The sequence below is a fragment of the Marmota monax genome, unplaced genomic scaffold (genome assembly GCF_021218885.2).
Source record: "Marmota monax isolate L192 unplaced genomic scaffold, Marmota_monax_Labrador192_F-V1.1 WCK01_AAM20220418_F8-fsc00001, whole genome shotgun sequence".
Classification (NCBI taxonomy): Eukaryota; Metazoa; Chordata; class Mammalia; order Rodentia; family Sciuridae; genus Marmota; species Marmota monax.
The window spans coordinates 14183647-14200318 of NW_026693777.1; the positions used below are offsets into that span (position 1 = coordinate 14183647).

The 16672-nt window shown below is 44.3% G+C and overlaps 1 long non-coding RNA gene across 1 annotated transcript in view; it reads right to left on the reverse strand.

Annotated features, from left to right (window-relative positions):
* LOC124104729 (uncharacterized) overlaps positions 1-16672 on the reverse strand; it is a 72323-nt gene that overhangs the window by 29976 nt on the left and 25675 nt on the right. The window lies entirely within an intron of this gene.

Below are 16672 nucleotides of genomic sequence, written 5' to 3' on the forward strand. Positions count from 1 at the left end.
GCTTCTTCTTTATTAAAACCATTCCCCTCTCTCCATCCAAACCGCAAAATCTGTCACCACTGTGCTTTTAGCAACACTCCCTTGAAAAAGAGACTCCAAGAGACTTGCTCTGGCTAGGCAAAGCTTTCAGTGAGGTTTTCTCCCAAGGATCCCTCCTTGTTTGAAACCTCCCCCAGCCTGGCTTGTTCTGGCTCCTCCCCCAAGCCCTGTCTGCTCCTGCACTGGCCACCGGGTTTGACCATCTTGACCTCCAGCCCACAGCTTGGGAAACATCCAAGGAGTACGTGTTGACTTTCATGGGGCAAGCAACCTCATGCCCTAACCAGTTGCCAGTGAAAATTAGATTAATCTTTTAATCACCCCACCCTCCACCCCCAAATGGTTTAAACAAGATAGAAATCTACTTTTTCTCAAGTAAATGAGCCTGGTCTTAGGTTTCTTGGCGTTATCAAGAACCCAGTGTCTTTCTACCGCCCTTTCCCACCGTCCTCAGTGGGAGGGGGGCGAGGGGGGGGATATACATCCCAGCATTCCCTGCCCTACCCCCTCCTCCCACCTCCACACCACTTTCACTGACATCATTGGACAAAGCACAGAGACACAATAGCAAGGGAAAGGCAGATCTTCTGTTACCAAATAAATGTTGGGGGCCCATTGTTAAGGAAAATATGTAGGATGGATACTGGGGAACATTAGGATTCTCTGCCAAAAAGAGTTCCTGAATGCCACAGGAAAATCCTCACACAAATCCAGTGCTGGGTAGCCAATGAAGGCCACTGGGGAAAGGAATAGTTATTTGCAGAAACATTAGGAAATATATCTTCATTCTACAAATGCTAAGAGAATGGCTTGAGCCCACCAGGGAAAACCTACTTCATCATCTATCCTGACCATTCAGAGATCTCAACCCTTAGGGGGTAAGGCCTCCAATCCCATTTCAATTCTCTAAGAACAGCTGGACCTACAATAGTATTTGGCCTGAAGAAACAGTCCAGAAAACTTCCAGGGAGCCAGAGGCCAGGCAAAGGAACCGTGTCCCTACTTGACCCTGTCTCAGCTGAGATTAAACAATAGCAGCTTTCTTCAAGAAGAAGTGAAGTGGGAAGTGTTTCTTGATACGCTTCACTGAGACCCAGGGTCTGCTTGTGAGTAAGTGAACTGTGGACTTCCACACAAGACCCTTCAGCTTCTTCTGCAGCTCAGGAGAACTGTAACTGGATTCTCCAAACACCACCTTGGCAGGTCATTAACAACCATGTGACAAACAACTGAGGAAAGAAACCTAACCTCCTGGTTCACTGATCAACACTTGGAAAGTGCTTAAAATGTTGGTCAGCTCAGGATATGGGCCTAAGCATTCTGGATGAGAAAAATCATTATTATCACCACCACTACCACTACCACCACCACCACCACCACCATCATCATCATCAAGTACTTATTATATTATATATTCACTATGTATAAAGCACTGCTTTAAGTACTGTGGAAAGATCACAGAGATGAAAAAGGCACTGTCCCTGCCACAGGGAGTTTATAATCTAAGAGAAAAAAAAAAACGAGTTATTTCGAAAGACCATTTTTTAAATGTCTGTTTCCAAAAACAAAGTAAAACACAAACAAGGGAAGAAGCTGGGTGACCTGCTTCTTACATTTACAATTCTAAGTGTTTTGAAGAGGCTGGTTTCTAAATCCCTGTATCTGTCTCTGGGAAGAGATGGGGAGGATGTGATGCGGCCAAGGCTGAATGTGTCCCCAGAAGCAGCAGCAGAGCCTCCCATTGATTCCTATCACCTCCTGCCTCCTGGCTGAGCCTGCCTCAGGTTATCCCTTCTCCAAGGTGAGACAACTGCGTTCATTTCTTCCTGGCTCCCTCCCTGTCTTGCACTCGGTGCCCATAGAAGTGATAATGTCTGTGAATCACATGGAGCTTTCTGAGAACCGATTTTACATCTTTCTTGGGAATGTGGGAGTGAAACAGCTGGCTTTTCAAAATGGCTATTTTGTTTTGAATTCAGGAGAAGTGATGAGTGAGGGTCAGAGAGCAGATAAAATGCCCATGGGAGAGTAAAACAAGATACCAGAATCCCCTGGGAGAAGATTGCTGATTTCCAGAGCCCTGTCTTCTGCCACCAGATGCGAAGGCAGCTCTTTCATCTCTGGGTGTCCTTGTCCTCCAATTGGTGTCTTCAGCAGCCACTGCCCCTGCTCCAGGGTCACACTCCTCCACACTCCACAGCCATACGGAGTCCTCAAAACCATCCACATTTCATTCATTCATTCATTTACTCATTCTATATTCAGTCAATGTTTATAGGCACCGCCTGGAAATCTTATCTCTGTTTGCCATCAGGAAGGGTTTGTACTTGCATCTCCTTTTCTGCACAATTTGTTTCATTCCCCAAGTGGTTTTGGACTTGAAAGGAGATGTTACTCAGAAGCTTTCCCAAAAGCAGTGTCTCAATTCCTTAAGGAGACACCTACTTCTCCAAAGAAGCCTCCAGCGAGCGTCCTTGGCCCAGGTTAACATCCATCTTCCTGCACATCCTCACGGGGGCATTCCAAAGGACCATAGCAACTTTGTGCAGTCCCCCGATTGTCTCCAGGGAAATCAGAGATGCCTGGATATAGCAAACAAAGACTCTTTGTGTTGGTAGGGCTGAGTTACCGACAGGCCTGAAATGTAGCTTCCTCCCCTGGGGCGCAGGAAAAGGAACCTGAAAGGCTAGAAGGATGGGTTAAAAACAAAGATAAGATTTAAAAGGAATAGAAGTAGAGTTCTGTACCTAGTGATTAAATGAGGGAAGAAAACGACGAAGGCAGAAGGAATCCCATTTGATGGTGGCGTAAGTGAAGCTGTTCAGAGATTTTGGTTGACTGCAAGCTCAGGGTACACAAAGGACTGATGTGGCAGATGGAAACCTAGACAACCCTTGACTATGTTGATGGCGTCACAGCTATCTAGGGAGAAGGATGGTCCTTGATTTTGTCACAGGCCAAGCCATACCTGAAGTATGTAGTTCCACGTTAAGAGACACTTTAACATAGAGAAGGATCCCCAGGGGAGGGTAGTATAAATGTGGAGACCACACCACGTGAGAAACTTTTGATTTCCAGCCTATAAAAATAATTTATAGACATGACAACCTTCTTCACATTGGTCAGACGGAAAAGGGACCCTGGAGAATGGTTTCATTGTTCTCAGATTGTGAACTTCCACAACTTCTGGCCTCTTCCCCTCAAAATGTGACCTGTGTCTTCTTTTATCCCTTCATGACTGCCTGACTCAGAGGAAGAATTGTTCTCCTCCTTCCAGAGGTGAACCTCATCTTCTCCCTTCTGTAGCACATACCAGTGATAATTACCACCTCCTTTAGGATATTTCATTTGTCCTTCCCATAAGCTGCAAATATGAGAGAGATGATAATTTGGGCATTTTTTTTTTCAGAGCAAATATATCTTGTTTGTTTGTTTATTTATTTATTTATTTATTTATTCTTTTTAGTTATACATAACAGTAGAATCCATTTTGACATAATTAAATTTGGGCACTTTTTATGGGCCAGGTGCATAGTGACTAATATGTTTTATTTTGATTAATCCTCACATCAATCCAATAAAGTAGATCATGTCTTCTCCATTCATAAATGAAGCTCAAAGGAGTTTGATGACATTTCCAAGCCCACACAGCTGCCAGGTGGTAGAACTAGGACTTAATTTCAGGTCCATCTGCCTCTAGAACCCTAGCCTCTCTTCAGTCTGTTAAACACTCCCTTCTGATTAGCAGCCAATGCCTCGGACGGTGACTCCTTGCACAGGTTTACCTCCTCTCACTCATTCATCCAGACAGCTGCAGTCTGCTTTCTGCTAACTCTGCAGAAACAGAGGTTCAATGGGGTCCTAATAGTTAATCCCAATCCCAATATCCCTTCCTCAGCGCTCACTCCACAGACACATCTGTGACATTGGCATTGACATCTTCCTGCAACTGGCTGAGCCTGCCAATTTACCTCTCTCCCATCCCAAGTCCCACTTCAAATGTCAGTAGCCATTAAAAAATATCTGAGGACTCAGCTGGAGTTGGAAATCAAGGATCTGAGGCGGGGGGTTCCTTGGTGTGTTGTAGGGGTGCAACTGTCTGAATAGATCCCACCCACACTCATATGTTGAAGCTTAATCCCTAATGTAATATATTAATATATCCCCTGCCTTTTGGGAGGTGATTTCGGGGAGAGACTTCATACATGACCTCATAAAACAGGTGTTTAGGGAGCTGTTCCTCCCTTTTGCCCTCTCATCACTTCTGCCAAGTGAGGACAGAGCCTGTGTCTCCCTTTTTCTTCACCTCCCTGGGAAGATGCAAGTCCCCACAGGAGGAACAGGACCTCACCAGATGCCAAATCTGCCAGTGCCTTGTTCTAGGACTTCCCAGCTTCCAGAAATGAGAGAAAATAAATTTCTGTTCTTGTTAAATTATGTGGTATTTTGTTATAGCAGCACAGACTAAGATGAGGGTAAGAATTAGGGTCAGTTCCAATGATCCAACTGTTCTCATACCTGTATGGGTGGAGTTGTATAAAGGGCGCATGAAGCTATAGGGCAAAAATAAAGTGGCCAGGGATGAGGATGAGGATTGTCTCAAAAATCAGAGGAAGCTAGCAGGTCAGAAGGCAGTGGAGAGTTCCAGATGTAGCCTTAAGCTCTCTCTTCTGGGCTCAGCATTTGCAAATCTCCTTTGGAATTCTAGAAACTCTTTAGCTTGATAAATGAGAGTACAACAATTTTGGTGGCCTCTCTAAGGTACTGATTTCCCCACCCACCTCAAGTTACCAGGTGAGCAAAGTGGAAATGCACAATCCTTAGTAGATAGAGCTGCTTCTGGGTCCTCCAGGGCAGACCCTCTGGTTTTCTCTCCTGTTCTCCAGTGGAGGGGGAGCCTCATCTGCTGCTCCTCCCTGTATTCCATCTCCCATTTCATTTTGTTCTGAAGGGAATCTGAGGATCCCTTTTCATTTTCACATGGAAACAACTGCTGCCTCCAAAACCTGAGGTGTGTTTCTCAGAAAATTATGTCTTGACTCTTTCTACATTAACAAGCGCTAGAGCAGCACAAGTGTTCCTTCTAATTTCCAAAAGAAGAGGCAGGAAAAGAGCCTACAAAGTGAGCCTCACATCCCTCCTTGCTGCTCTCCTATGAAAGTTGATGATCCTCCTTCCTTTGTTCTGTTTCAGGCTGTGATGCTTCAGTAGAGCAGGACTGAAGATTCAGCAAGACAGAAGGAAAGGTCTTGGATGGCTGCCACCTGGATCTGCCCTCAGAGACTTCCTGGAGAGCCTCTCTCTCTTTCCTTGCCTGAATGGCCATTAACATTTCTGGTGGGGCCTGGGTGCCCAGGTTGCTGCTATATGAGCTATAAAAACCCAAGCAGAACTGGAACATCAAATTGCTGTGGGTTCAATTTTGGCTGGCAGGCCTCATCTATCATAATCGCACACGTGTGCATACACGCACACAACACACATATGGAAAAATACATCTTGTGGATAAAAAGTCAAATAGGAACTTAGAGCACTGGTGAGGAGGGTACTGGTCCACCATGCAGCGGGGAAATCTCTTTACATAGGGACCAGCTTTGATGTGGGAGGTCAAGCTAGGAAACCAGAAGTCCTCTCCAGAACCTGAATCTAAGAACCAGAGAGCAGGACTATAATTTTCTTGAAACCCTGATATAGTTTGGATCTGGAGAGTCCTCTGGAGAGGCCCCTGTGTTGACAGCTTGGTCATCAGCCTATGGTTCTATTGGTAAGTGGTGGAACCTTTAAGAGGTGAGGCCTAGTGGGAGGAAGTTAGGTCTGGGGGGTTGCATTTGAAGAGGAATAGGAACCCCAACTCCTTCTCCTCTCTGTTTTTGCTTCCTGGCTGCCATGAGATGGACAGCTTTCTTGGCCATGGGCTCCTGCTCTGATGTACTGCTTCAGCACAGGCCCAGAGCAATAGAGCCAACCAACCATGGACTGAAACCATGAACCAAAATAAACATTTCCTGATTTTTTCTTTTTTTTGAACCCAGGGACACTCTACCACTGAGCTACCTCCCTAGTCCTTTTTATTTTATTTTATTTTTTTAAATTTTGAGACAGGGTCTTGTCAAATTGCCTAGGCTGGCTTTGAACTTGCAATTCTCCTGCCTCAGCCTCCCTAGTAGTCAGGATTATAGGCATGCCCCACAGTGCTCAGCTTCTCATTATATTGTTTGTCTCAGGTGTTTATCACAGTGACAGAAAACTGACTAACACAGATACCTAGCTTGACTATGGTGATGACTGGCAACCTGAGGGCATATTTGATCTGTAGATGTGTTGAACAATATATCATAGAAAATTTTGATCCAACATTTATAAGTTGGGAGACTTCCAGATTTATGGCTTCTTTGGGTGGAACAAAATTAGAAGATAGTGCTAAATTGGGCTTTCATGGCCAAATGGATGTGCCATTTAGACAGAGCGTGTGCATTCTCTCTACCATTCCCTGTGACAGCTCTTACACTGAGGTTAGGTGCTACAGACCTTCCACTTGCACTGCTGTTTTTCTTATAGCAGAGAAAGATTTTTCTATATCATTGCCATCAAAAGTGATTTTCCACACTTGACCTCCATGACTCCTATGGACTTTAGAATTTATAACCCCTTTGAAAGCACCTGGATTAGCCAGGATTGGTTCCACTGCACAGGACTGAAAACCCCACCTAATGTCAACAAAAATAAAAAGAGTGGCTGACTGGCTCATGCACCTGGGAGGAACCCCTGGGGGGGTGACAGGATTGGAGGAAGGACTTCGGGAATCACAGAAAATGGCCACTTATCCCTGCGAGGTTTCCCTCCAGTTCTCCTTGCTGCTCATCTCTGCCTGTCTTTGCATGCTGGCCTCATTCTCTCAGCAGAGACGCCTTTGCCACATGCTAAGGATCATGGCCAACCCAAACCCTAATTTAGAAATCCCAGTAGGATAAAGGCATTCGCTTTCTCCACTTCTGAAAATCAATCTCAGGAAAGGATGCTGACCCTGCTTGGGTCCTAAACCTTACAGCTGCAGGCTATTTTCTTTTCAAACCACAAACTTGTATAGCTGATCACTATTTAAGCAGGTCACAAATACTAACTTATTTAAGTTATTAAAGAAGTTAAGAGGATTTCTCAAGGCCATATAGCTATTAACTGATGGAGTTGGATATTGAACCCAGAGAGTCTGTCTCCAGAGCCCATGCTTATACCCCTATGGTATGGTTTTAAGGGTTGTACTGAAAACTCTAGGGAAGCAACTACAGGACTTCCACAGAGAAAAACCCTCAGGTGCCTACCCCTTAGGTAAATCATTGTTAGGGTGAATGACAGGTGATGCTGATGATGGATTGTTTTTGGTAGGATTTGTGATGGTGGGAGGAAGTGGAAACCATGACTGACAGCCCCACCTGTATGCATCTACTTGAAAAAGAGTGAATTCCCAGAGAAAGAAACCCAAGCAGACAGCAATAATGTCTGACCATCTCAGAAGCATCAGCCATGGGTTATAGCATCTGCCCATCTTTCTGCTCCCTCATAGACCTCTGAGATCTGAAAGGGCCTCTGGGAAGGATGTTCTGGCTCAGAGTCTCTTTTCTGAATCTTTCTATTCTGTGAAGTGAGAGGATAAGGCCTATCTCCTGAGGTTTTCAGAATTTAGTGAGATCAGTAACCAGCTAGCGTGGATCATGACAGATGGAGAGCTCTAGAATATGTCAGCCATTTAAGACTTAACATTCACCCTGGCTCTCATTGGGCAAGGGTCACTCACAGCCCACTGCTCTCGCTTTGGACTGTATCTGGTCTAGTCTGTCCTTCTGAGAGTCACACAGAATCCCACCCCCCACCTGCTCTCCTAGCTTTGCTTTGGTTTTTCAGGGTAAAACCTAAGACCCCTGCCCCATTAAGGAAGGTTGCAAAGGGAGGAGAGAGGGCTAGGTGCTGAGTATGTAGGTGGATAGGTTGTTGGAGGTGCAAGTCGTTTGAAGAATACCAAGTGCTCATGACAAGTTGCAATGGTGGTGAATGAGATGAAATGCAGAGACAGAGAGGAAAAGGAAGAGAAAGAGAGATGGGGTGAAACAAATTTGGTAAAGTTCTGACTGGTCATTAAAGCCTAGAGATCAGCCTTTTTTAAAAAAATGAAACCATAGGTAGAAACAAAATATTACAAATAAATGAAGGCACGGGGCTGGACAGTGCAAGGACAGGGGCTGAGAAGCAGTTAGTTTGGCTTTCCTGTTGCCCTCCACATAGAGCTCCTAAGAACAAAGTTTGAAAACTAGATCTGGGTCAATCCAGGCTCCATGACTATAACACACTCTGCTGCACTCCTCAAATGAATGATCTATGTCATTATCCACCTCAAAATGTAGTGTTTTAAAACAATAGCCATTTTATTTGTTTATGATTCTGTGGGCTGGGCTCAGCAGGGTGGTTTTCTCTGGGGTTGCCAGAGACAGGAATGGGGCTGGATTAGCTAAACTGGCTCCACTCTCACATCTGGTAGTTCGTGCTGATGACTATATATACTTGGTCCCTTTCCTCAAGTAGGCTATTCTGGAATTCTTCACAGGTGGCACTGAATTCTAAGAGGACAGGACTGGAAGGTGAAAGTCCTCTTCAGGTGTGAGATGGGAAGCCACCCAACATCACTTTTGCCACATTCTCCTGGCCAAATCAACTCAGATTTAAGGGGTGAATAAATAGACCCTTGGTGGAATATCAAAGTCACATGGAAAAGAGTTGTTCATACATGAATGAGAGAAATGTATGGCTGTTTTTTGCAACCTACCATTTCTCCTCCTTTTCTTTTCTTTTCTTTTCTTTCTTTCTTCTTCTTCTTCTTTTTAAAATATTTTTAGTTGTAGATGGGCACAATGCCTTTATTTTATTTATTTTTATGTGGTGCTGAGGATCGAACCTCATGTCTCACACATACAAGGCAAATGTTCTACCACTGAGCTACAACCTCAGCCCTCTACTCATTCTTTTTAAAAATTATTTATTTATTTTTTAGTTATAGTTGGATACAGCACCTTTATTTTATTTATTTATTTATTTTTTATGTGGTGCTTAGGATTGAACCCAGGGCCTCACATGTGCCAGGCGAGCTCTCTACCACTGAGCCTCAACCCCAGCCCCCTCTCCTCATTTTCTATAACCCTTTTTCAATAAATTTGGCATGTGTTGGGGCATATAGATATGACAAAGTGTAGTATGTGTGGGAAAATGTGGCAAACACTGCTAGTTCCCTACTCATAATTCATTCTCTATTTCTTTTTGATTAATAGAACCATCCTTATCTTTTTCAGGGTGGCAAGGTGCCCAACTATAAGTATTCACCTCCCCAGATTCCCTGACCCCTGGGGTCACCCATTTCTGGCCAATGAGTGTAACTGGAAGTATCCACAGCAGGGCCTTCAGGAAAATTGCTGTTTTTTGAATAAAAGGGATCAGACTCAGTGGCACTTGCCTCTGTCTTCCCCTTTCCTTCCTGTCTCATTCCTGCTTGAGTCACTATGCCACTCTTAGGGTGGAGCAGCCATCTTGAAATCATGAGGATGATATGAAAAATGGCCAAGGAGTGTTCAGACAGAGGAAGTTTGATCTCTGATGGCATCATGGGGACTCTGTTCTACTCTGGGTTTTTCAAAGCCTGAGAAAAATTAACCCTGATTGGTAAAGTCACAGAGCTGTGGTTTCTGCTACCAAAATAGGGATTGCTGAAGAGATAAGTTTGAGAAAGAAGGCAGAAGTCTGAGCACAAAAGGGCCAGGACTCTGAGGAAGACACCATAGCTATCAGGCAAACTTAAATGAACTTCTGCTTTGTGTTGTATGCATTTGTGCTCATGTGTATCTGGTTATGCACCAGCATGGATGAATGTGTTTGGGTCAGGGGCTACTGTGTATACATAAGCATGTTGTCTTAGTTCATTTTGTGCTGCTATAGAGTACCACAGATCAGGTAACTTATAATGGGCAGATATTTATATGGCTTATGGTTTTGGAAGCTAAAGAGACCAAGAACATGAGGGCATCCTTGCTGTGTCATAACATGATGGGAGGTACCACATGGGAGAGAGGGAGGGGATGAAGAGAAGAAGGAAGAAAGAAAGAGAGGGAGAGGTGCCAAACCTGGTTTTATACAAACCCACTCTTGTTTTAATGACGTTACTCCATTCATGGGGACACAGTCCTCATAACCTAATCACCTCTTAAATCCCAATTCTTCATACTATTGTGTTGGGGGTTAATTTCTAACACATAGACTTTGGGGGACACATTCAAATCATAGCAGAAATGCTACAGTTGTTAACAAAATCTTAAATCAAACTGGAATACAGATTTTGAAAGACTGAAATAATAAGCTGAAGGTGAAAAGACAATGGTGATGACTAAAACCTTGTAGTTAGATTTTTAAAAAGACATGAGAACAGGAGTGCTGAGTTTCACAGCTTGGGGGTTTGAGTTGACTATAAGGGCTAAGGATGAGCTCAGAGAGGGAGCCCTGAGTGCCAGGAATGTGTTCAGGTCAGGGGCTACCAAGTTCTCACTTGGCCTGTGATGGCAATGATCAGCCAGGATCTAGACCCAGACAGGCATCCCTCGGCTCTGCACAGTCCAAGCACTAGCAGCCATGCTATGTCCATCCCCAGATGGTGAACAGGATGCATCCTCAAGAAGATGGGTTGCCAGCCAGAGATCTGAGAAAGTTTCACTTGGACAAGAGAAGACTTGGATAGGCTTGATAATAACTATAATAGTCATCTACTATTGTATAAAAACCACACCTTAAACTTAGTGTCTTAAACCAACAATAATCCTTCATTTGCTCACAATTCTGCAATCTGGCCTGGGGACTTTTCTCTGTTCCATGTGATAGAGTGGTGTGGGCTGGACTCACTGATCCATTTAGGACTAACTGGTAGGTTGACTATGGCTAGAGGATCTGCGGTGGCTTCCCTCAAGTCTGCTGCTTCAGCTGGGGTGGCCAAAATGCCTGGGGACAACCTGTACCACTTTCCTCATGTTCTGTCATCTTCTTCCACATGGCTGCTTCTTCAGCAAGAGGGTAGCCCAGGCTTCATGATTTTAGGAAAGCAGGACAGTGAAAGGTGCTGCTATAGGAGCACCTATAATATATATAATTCTGCCCTGTGACAGAATGTCTGCCACCTTCTATGGGATCATGCAAGTCGTAAGACCTACTCAATTACAATATGGAAAGTGATTGTCCACATGTGTGAATTCAGGAGGACAACTGATGGAGGACTGGTTTGAGGCAGTCTATCAAAATAACCAACATATATTATTTTATAATCGATATTTAGAGTCTTTACAGTTCACAAAAGACATTGTGCAAGTTCACAAAGGACACTGTGCAAATTCACAAAGGACTTGCACCAACTTATTTGATCCTTTCAACTAAACTGAGATGTGGTTCGTGCTGTGCTGGTAAAATAAAAACAGCTCCTGATTTGTTGCATTTGCCAATTTCCATGGTGTAAATGCTCCTGTAGTCCACATCAAGCCATCATCATGAGGTCACTGGGTGCAGAGGTGGAGGAGATGCAGTCAACACCTGGCCCCAGCACAGCACTGTATCCAGTGGGTATTATCTCTACTTGCAGATGAGATCATGGGCCTTTCTCAAAATCACACATGACCAATAGTGGCAGATCTGGGACTCAGCCAAGACTCAAAGTGCATGCTTTGGCTATAGTATCACCCTACCTCATAGCAAATTCCCTCAAATACCTGAAAGGGTGGTCTACAGAAGGAGTAGCTGTATTGTAGGTTACCATAAAATGCAAAATAAGAGTCAGTGCAAGTTTCAGAGAGGCAGATTTCACCATAAGAAATTTAGTATGAAAATGGGTTCTATGATAATAGAGTCATCCAAAGAGAATATATTGCTTGGTGCCAGTGTTCTTTTTATCATAAAAGTGTCTGTCAGAGGCCAAGCCTTTGCAGATTTCTGAACTGGGGGAGAGGTTGAACTAGACAGCCTCTAAGGTCCCAATTATCTCTTCAATTCTGGTTGTAAGAATGTTCTGAACTTCCAAATCTGGAATCATTTACTTTTGAAATCAAAGCAGGCAAGGGGAAAGAGAAAGGAGAGTAAGAAGGAAGGGTGAGTGTTAAATTCTGGTCTGAGCTTGGTCAGATGAGTCCAATCACACAACCAGAATATTTGATATGAAAGGACAACTTTTATTTTATCCCAAGTCAGTTCAAATGACAGCAGATGGCTCCAGCTCTAGGGTCTGAAATGTTTAGATGTTCTCAGTGTAGCAGAATGCAACCATTGATCTTAGCTGGCTTTTAGACAGTCCTCTTTCTTTCCAAGTGGGCTTCTTTTATTTTTCCCAGAAGGCAAATTTGCTAGGGGTTTAGCATGTAGTCTCTTTGGCTCAACCAGAATCCAATTCTCCTCTCTCTTGCTGACTGCGTCTCTGCAGCTCTGCAATGGTATTCAGTGATCTGCTTGAGGCAGATCTTGGACACATTCCCCCAATCCTTGGAGGCATCCTGAAGCAGTTGAAGGTTATTGTTTTATAATGAGAACCACAAAACTGGAAGCTTTCTTGAAGGAGCAGCTCAAAACTTTTGGGAATCAACATCAGGATGTTTTCCTGGAATGGCTCAGGCCCCCTGGCCCAGCCAAGGATTTATAGGGAGGAATCAGAGGGTCTTGGAGCCTTCAGGAAATACTCAGAATGGTCACTGAAGTAGATAACTCAGAATAAAGTTGTTCACCTCGAAATTTGTGGAAGCCCATGCACCTTTGATTCTAAGGAGCTGTCATTTTCTCAGGTTCTGAGGGCAGTCAGGTTGGTTCCTGGAAGCCTGGTTCAGTAATTTCATCAGACAGCTTTCACAACTGGTGTTAGTAGTAGCTAGCAATGAGCAGCAAGATGCAGGTGGGGTCACAAGTTCTTTAAATTACTTTAGGGTCTTTAAACTACTTCCAAAGTAGATGAGAAAGCAAAGAGTAGTAGTTAATTTGTATAATAATAATAATAAGAAGAAGAAGAAGAAGAAGCAGCAGCAGCAGCAAAGGAGCTAGTTAGAAATCATGTCAAGAAAAAAGGATTAAGGGACTAACTCTTGACGGGCTCCATTGATGTTGATGTAAAGCTAGGAATTATGGCTGTAAGTGTCTCCAATTGTCTGGGAAGGAAGATTCCTTTAGTAGCACAGGTACACTAAGGTAACTTCTGACCAGCTACCGACCCCAGTGCCCACATTAACATGAGGTTGACTTGTAGATGAAGCCCTCCTGAATAGGATGGCCACCGTGACAGTTCCAGAGAGGATCAACTAAGGTCAAAAACTCTAGTGAAGGAGGAATCGAACACCTGATTAGTGAAGAGTACAGAAGAAGAAGAAGGTGGTCCCAGTTTTCCTGGTAAGCATCAAACAGCAATAAACTTAGCGACAGCATTGTCTCCTTTGTCATTCTCTGCTCGGAGATGGCCCACTCTCTTTCTTAAGAGTACCCTCTGCTTAAGCCTCACTTCTACTTTCACCTATAATAATAAAGTTCTCTTGCATGGCTTTTGGTGTTTGACTTTAAATTTTCTTTTCCAGAACACAAGAACCGAGGTTTGGAGTTCCCGCTCCCTGCTTTTCTATGACATTGGGATCAGCCTGCTGTGGTTTAAATATGGTCCCCAAAAGTTCATGCATTGAAAACTTAATCCCCCATACTCATACATTTGGAATTTGGAGGTAGGGCTTTGGGAAGGTCATGCAGGTGGGGCCCCAAAATAGGATTAGAATAGGATTTATAAAAAGAGGAAGAGAGCCAAGCTCACATGCTTACCCTCCCTCCTCATTATGAGGGCATAGAGGCCCTCACAGATGCTGGCATCAGGCTCCTGGGCTTCATAGCCTCCAGAACTGCGAGAAATAAATTTCTTTTCTTTATAAATAACTGATTCCACAGAATTCTGTTATAGCAATAGAAAATGGACCAAGAGAGCCCCATCAAAGGTTTTCCAAAGGCACTTTAACACTGGGATTTCTCTGGGCCCACTGAAAAATGTGATCCATGGGGTCCAGTGGATCTGGGTCACAGGTGGGTAGAGGGTCTGAATGGTCTGGAGAGGGTGTGAAATAAGAAGCAATGACAGTCTCAAGAACTGCTCTCTGGAGGCAGGTGCACAGTTGTGAGGGGACGGGGCAAAAGGACAGTCAGTGTAGGTAATGAATGATTGGGTCAGGAAGGGGGGGCTGGTTCAAAAGGAAATAAAATGCTAATACCTCCAGAGCACTTCCCCCTCCACCAACCTGTTGCCAAGGTCACCTGCCTCCAGGGAATTTTTTTCTCCCAAAGAGAAGTTGTTAATGAGTATCCCCTGGGTGGCTCTCTTCCTGCCTGAACCCCTGGGTGACTTGTTCAGTCCTTGAATCTCTCCACCTTTTGGTCTTGTGGGCAGGATGGGAGAGGGAGGGGTCATGAGAACAAAGGAAATCTGAAATCTATAAAAGAGGCAGGACACTTCCGCTCCCTTTGGCACCAGTTTTGGACCCCTTCTTCTGAGGAGGAGTCCTGTCCCCCCCATCCCTGACACCCCCCCACCCCTGACACCCCCCAACACCTCACACCCTTCCCCCACCCCACCTCCCGCCACCCCACCCCCAGCCTGCCATATTCTATCATTTAAATAAAAGTTTTTGGTTTTGCCTTGGAGTTTCTCAGGTGTTCAGTCTTTAACACCACGGGAACAGGGACCCAGGTCCTTATTTTCAACACGAGTATCATCTCTGGTCTCAGCTGTACTGCACCCTGAAAACATTTAGATAGTAAGGAACCATCATCAATTTATACACAGACTGGTACCAGCTCCATACACAAGGAAGCCCTGTCTCAGGCTCAGGAAAATAGGGCAATAGCTATTAAATCAAAGCTTCCCATTCCCATTTCCTATTTCAGCAAATGGTAGGATTTATATCCAGCCTGATCCCAGGGCTATACAACATACTGTGCCTGGGGCCTTGAGAGCAAACTCAGGGTTACAGGCTCAGGCTTTGGGGCTGCTTCATGAGGCCCAAGTTCTTTCCTCTCTCTACTCCATGCTTTCTACTCTCCTTTCCTCACCAACCTCTAATTGGCAATACTGTGGACCATAGAGAACTTTGAGATCATGCTAGTCTGAATACCTGAAGGTACAGGCCACGCTCAGAGATGAAGCCCAGAAATGATTTCTGAAGGACAACAAAAGAGCTATTCATGAACCAGCTTTTTTTTTTTCTTAAAATTTTTTTTTAATGTTTATTTTTTAGTTTTTGGCAGACACAACATCTTTGTATGTGGTGCTGAGGATCGAACCCGGGCCGCGCGCATGCCAGGCGAGCGCGCTACCGGCTTGAGCCACATCCCCAGCCCATGAACCAGCTTTTTAAAGCATTATTCTCTGAGCACATGACCTTCTCTCTCTTCTATCCTTTTCAAAATGGGGTATGGTAGCCAGCCTCCAAGGTGGCCCCCCCCAAATTCCTGCCTCTCTATATTCACACCTTTGCATAGTCCCCTCCCTCATTTCACTAGGGTTTGTCTGTGTGACCACAGACAAACAGCAGAGTGATAGAATGCACTCCTGAGATTAGGATACAGAAGACTATGTGTGTCTTCTGTCTTGGGCTGTCTCTTCTTGCTCCCAGATCACTCTGGAGGAATCTCACTGCCATGTTCTGAAGACATTAGAGATCTTGGGAAGGACTGGGGATGTGGCTCAGTGGTTAAGTGCCCCTGGGTTCAATCTATGTTACCCAAAAAAGAGAAAATTTTAAAAAAAGAGTAATTTGTTATATAGCAACAGAGGGGAAAAAAATGGTGTTTTTCCCCCCTTGGCTTTTTATTTTTTATAGAAAAAGAAAGAAAGTCCCTGTTTCCACCATAGCCATTCAGCAAGACTTTGTCCTATACCACTCTAAGGAATAAAACTGTGGCCAATAAGAATAGAGCTGGCTTCCTCTAGGCCTGCAGAGATGCTCATTGGCAGAGGACTAAGATATCTTCCTGGGCCTGTGGGAAAGAATTCCAGTTGGTATACTGCTAAAATATTCCAGCTTCCTTTACAGAAGTTGTGAGCCTGTGTCCAGTACCAATGTTAATCAAATAAAATGCATAATATATAAGCCTTATAATGCTTTAGAAATAGAGTCCCTTGTGAGTGACTGTGGAGTGACTTTCCGTAACTCTGGCTTTGAAGTAGGGAATGGTGTTTCCACATGAGATGTTTTGGAGGCTGGAGAAAGGCAGGGTCTGCACTCAATGGTCCCCTCTCCCCATACCTTTGGTCCTGCCCTTTCTACCATCCCAATGCCTTCAAGACAGGAAACTCTTTGAAAAGTTCCTGAGCCCAAAGCATCCTACAAATGTATACGTCTCACAGAATATGGTCACATGTGCTTTTTCTGACAGACTTGCTCATTGAAGGGTCCAGAGCTACAGGGTTCTTAAGGAACAGCCTGTGCCCTTCTTGCACATGTGCCCAGGTTGAGCTGTTTTGTTTTCTCCAGAAAACCTATAGCCAGAAGCATAATTTGGGCTTCTAGGGTCCCAGTATTTGTGTCCTAAAATACAGCTAAATTAGGTT